The following is a 4,884-nucleotide window of genomic DNA, read 5'->3' on the forward strand; positions in this document are numbered from 1 at the left end:
AAGTGTTAGTCACTCAGTCGTGTTTGACTCTTTGGAGGCCTCCAGTCTCCTCTGTCCACGGAAGTCTCCAGGCAAGAATATTGGATTGGGTTGCCATTTCCTTCTCCAGGGCATCTCCCCAACCCAGGTATCAAACTTGGTTCTACTGCATTGCAGGCAGATTTTTTTTATTGATAGGATGCAGCAAACTCAGTTCTAAGAGGGAAGTTTATAGCAATTCACTCTTATTTCAAGAAACAAGAAAAATATCAAAAAGACAATCTAATGTTATACCTCGGAGAAGGCAATGGCATCTCAACTCCAGTACTCTTGCCTGGAAAATCCCATGGACAGAGGAACCTGGTAGGCCCCAGTCCATGGGGTCGCTAAGAGTCAGACATGACTGAGTGACTTCACTTTCACTTTCATGCACTGGAGAAGGAAATGGCAACCCACAGCAGTGTTCTTGCCTGGAGAATCTCAGGGACGGGAAAGCCTGGTGGGCTGCTGTCTATGGGGTCGCACGAGTCGGACACGACTGAAGTGACTTAGCAGCAGCAGCAGCAGCAATGTTATACCTAAAGCAAATAGAGAAAGAAGAACAAAGTAAACCCAAAGTCAATAGAAAGACAAAAATCTTAAAAATCAGAGTAGAAATAATTGAAGTAGAAATGAAGAAAATAATAGAAAGGACCAACAAAAATAAAAGTTCGTTCTTCAAGAAGATAAAAAAAAAACAAACGATAAAACTTTAGCCAGAAAGAGAAAGAGGACTCAAATTAATAAAATTAGAAATGAAAAAGAAGGCCCTAGTGACACTGTAGAAATATGAATAATGATAAGAGACTACTACAGACAACTATGGGATTTCCAAGTGGTGCTAGTGGTAAAGAATCTGTCCACCAATGCAGGAGATGCCAGAGATGTGGGTTCAATACCTGGGTCGGGGAGATTTCTGGAGGAAATAGCAGCCTATTCTTGCCTGGAAAATTCTATGAACAGAGGAACCTGGCAGTCCCATGGGCAGGTCCATGGGGTTGCAAAGAGTCAGAAAGCACATATGCAGGATATAAGACAAGTAACTATACAACGATGATGTTAATAACTTGAAAAATAAATGGGCCCATTCTTGGAAAAATACATGATTACAAGATGAAGCAAGGAAGAATTAGAAAATATACAAAACATAATAATGAAATTGAAACTGTAATTTAAAATCTTCCAACAAACTAAAGTCCAAGACCAGATGGCTTCATAGGTGAATTCTCTCAAATATTTAGAGAAGAGCTAACACTTACCTTTCTAAAAGTGTCCAAAAAAGGGCAGTGGGGAGAACATTCCAAAGTCCTTCTATGAGGACACCATAAACCTGATATCAAAACCAGGCAAATACATCACACACACACACAAATATAGATCAGTATCACTGATGAAAAATCCTCCAATAAAGACACTAGCAAACAGAATCTAACAATACATTAAAATGATCAGACACCATAATCAAATGGCATTTATTCCAGGAAAGAAGGATTCTTTAATATATGCAAATCAATCAGTTAGATAAATCATACTAACAAATTAAATGTTAAAAGCGATATGATCATCTCAATAGATCCAGAAAAAACGTTTGACAAAATTCACCACCCATTGTAATAAAACAGGTAAGATGGTCTAGTATTCCCATTGCTTTAACGGTTTGTTCTGATCCACACAGTCAAAGGTTTTAATGAAGTCAATGAAGCAGAAATAGATGCTTTTCTGGAGCTCCCTTGCTTTTGCCATGATTTGATGAAGAATGTTGGCAATTTGATCTCCAGTTCCTCTGCCTCTTCAAAGCTCACCTTGCACATCTAGAAATTCTTGCTTCATTAACTTCTAAAATCTAGCTTGAAGGGTTTTGAGTGTAACTTTGATAGCATGTGAAATGAATGCAATTGTACAGTAGTTTGAACATCCTTTGTCATTGTTCTTCTTTAAGATCGAAACGAAAACTGACCTTTCATGCATGGATGCTAAGTTACTTCAGTCGTGTCCGACTTTGTGCGACCCTATGGACAGCAGTCCACCAGGCTCCTCTGTCCACAGAATTCTCCAGGCAAGAATACTTGAGTGGGTTGCCATTTCCTTTTCCAAAATTTTATGCTAGTGTCCATGATTTGTTTTCATACCTTATTTAAAATTCCTTGTTGTATTTAGCAGCATTGAACAGCTTCAGTTGCATGTAACAAATTATGGTATTTTTTTTTTCATTTTTATTCTGTTGCAATATTTTCTAATTTTCCTTGTTATGGCTTCTTAGATAGACCCATCATTTAAAAGTGGACATTTAATTTCCAAATACATGGGATTTTTAAATTATCTCTAATATTAATTTTTCACTGTAATATTTTCTTCACTGCAGTCACTTTTTGTGTTTTTTCAGTCTTCTACCTTTAATGAGGCTTTCAATAGCTACGTCAAAGATCTCTATTGGTCAGTGTCACATTGCACTTGAAAATATGTGGTTTATTTTCAAATATACTTTGATATTGTTTTTTAATATAATTCCATGTTGATAAGAGAACAGACTCTGTATGATTTCAATACCTTCAGGCATTGAAATCTTTGCATCTAGTTTTATGTCCTTAGATATGTTCCAGTGTCCCCTGGTTTATAGTCCATGGGAACTTGAATAGAACTTGTATCCTGCTATTGGGTGAAAATTGTATAAATCTTAATTATGTTGAATTAGTTCATAGTGCTTTTCAGATCTTCTATATCCTTCTGCTTTTTTGTCTATTCATTCTATTAATTTTTGAGTGTTAGATGTTGAAACTTCAACTAAAAATTATAATTTATATACTTAAAAATAATTGTAATATATAGTGGAACTATGTGTAATTTTTAAATGTATTTTCCAAGTCCCCCGTAAATATGTTATCATACTTTCATAATTTAAAAAATAAAAAAAAATTTAAAAAAACTGACTGGAAATACTGATTTCATAGATACTGTGAACAAGAAATTAAAGTGGAAATTGATAAATTGAGCAGAAATTCTCAAGTTAAGTGAGACAATCTGAACTAGGCCAGCTATCTTTGCATATGATTTTGAGCACATGAGATTAGGAAATTTGAATCCAAAATAATTGTAATGACTGCTTAAAAAAAATAAAAGTCTGCAAAAACTTCTTAGAAGATAGATTCAGCTGCTAAGAGAGAGAAAGAAAGTGTATTTTTCCAAAAACTGAAACTGTAGAATGATTAACAAATTGATTTGTCAATTTCAATTAAATTTAAAAAAAAGTATTGCATTTATCAATAATGCTTAGATTTTTCAAATGGATAGAGTATACTTTCTGGAGTCTGAAAGTTGTAGTGAAAGTCGCTCAATTGTGTCAGACTCTTTGCAACCCCATTGGCTATAGCCTATAAGGTTCCTCTGTCCATGGAATTCTCCAGGCAACAATATTGAAGTGGGTAGCCATTCCATTCCCAAGGGATCTTCCCAACCCAGGGAATGAACCTGGGTCTCCCTCATTGTAGACAGATTCTTTAGCATCTGAACCACATAAAAGTACAATAGATACACTATATCCCATAGATTAGAGGACTATAAACTATGAATATCTTATTAAATTAAAGGAAATATTTTAGTGATTTTTATCAGCTTCTCACATCAAGCTCAACGTAAGATGTAGAAGGAAGGTTTTTATTCTTAAAGAGCATTCTGCCCCTCAAATAAAGAGTTTTATTAAAATAATTTAATGAGTCTGAGTGCTAGACTCTTGGAAATATAGTGTCAGTAAAATTCATTACTTAAGTTTACATGGGTTTTTGAATATAGAACTGAAATTAATTTGATCCAACAGGACAAAATATCATCTTTACATATTACTTCATGTAATTTTGTATTAGCATTAATTAATCTTTTCAAACACATAGCAGTAAGATGAAAATTTGATTCTCTTTAACTGTAAAAATTGAAGAAGCTTGTGCTTGATGTGTAATTGAATCATTTTAAGCTAAATATAAGTAATAAGGTCTTCATTTGATTTTAAAGCCAAAAAATGAAGCTTAAAATACAGAAACAAAACAAAATTGATAGATATCAGAGTCTCTTGGTTTTATTTTGTTCCTTTCATTATATTTTGGTTACATAAGGATACAAGTGGCTGACTTAGGATCATCTTCTCTTGAGATATATCTTTCCACATTGCAAATTAGCAAAACAAACAAAAACTCTGCAATATTTAAATCATTCAAAATTTTTAAATTCAGATTTTTTATCTTTGAGTAAAGAGAATGTTGGTTTATGATATAGATTACATATATGATAAATTAATCACTATACTAATTCATATTATATACTTTCAAATGGAAATTAGCTAATAATGCATTTTAAATGACTAATCTTGCTTTTTGAAAAATATTTTTTTGTAAAATAGTTTTCAACAATTTGGATTTGAGACATTTACTGACAAATGCATTTTCCCCCCTGTTAGTCCCAGTTGCTTTATACTAGATGCTTCAGTCATGAAAGTATTCCATTTCTCTAATGTTGTCATCTACTGGTTGTGTACATTCATGTCCCACAAACTGAGAACTGGGATGTGTCTCAGTCATGTCCCACTCTCTGGGATCCCAAGTATTTTAACCTGCTAGGCTCCTCTCTCCATGGGATTATCGTGGCAAGAATACTGGAGTGGGTTGCCATTTCCTCATTCAGGAGATGGTCCAGACCCAGGGGTCTCCTAAATTAGCAGACAGATTCCTTAACACTGAGCTACCTGGGAAGCCCCATTCATGTATAAGAAACACAAAACAACCTCCTGTATGATACTCAGCCCTTTTTCACATTCATCACAGCATTTCTATTAAAGTTAAATAAATAAATAAATAAAAATCCAGTTTGATCGGGTGGTAT

This window comes from Muntiacus reevesi, chromosome 11, assembly GCF_963930625.1.
Source record: "Muntiacus reevesi chromosome 11, mMunRee1.1, whole genome shotgun sequence".
Classification (NCBI taxonomy): domain Eukaryota; kingdom Metazoa; phylum Chordata; class Mammalia; order Artiodactyla; family Cervidae; genus Muntiacus; species Muntiacus reevesi.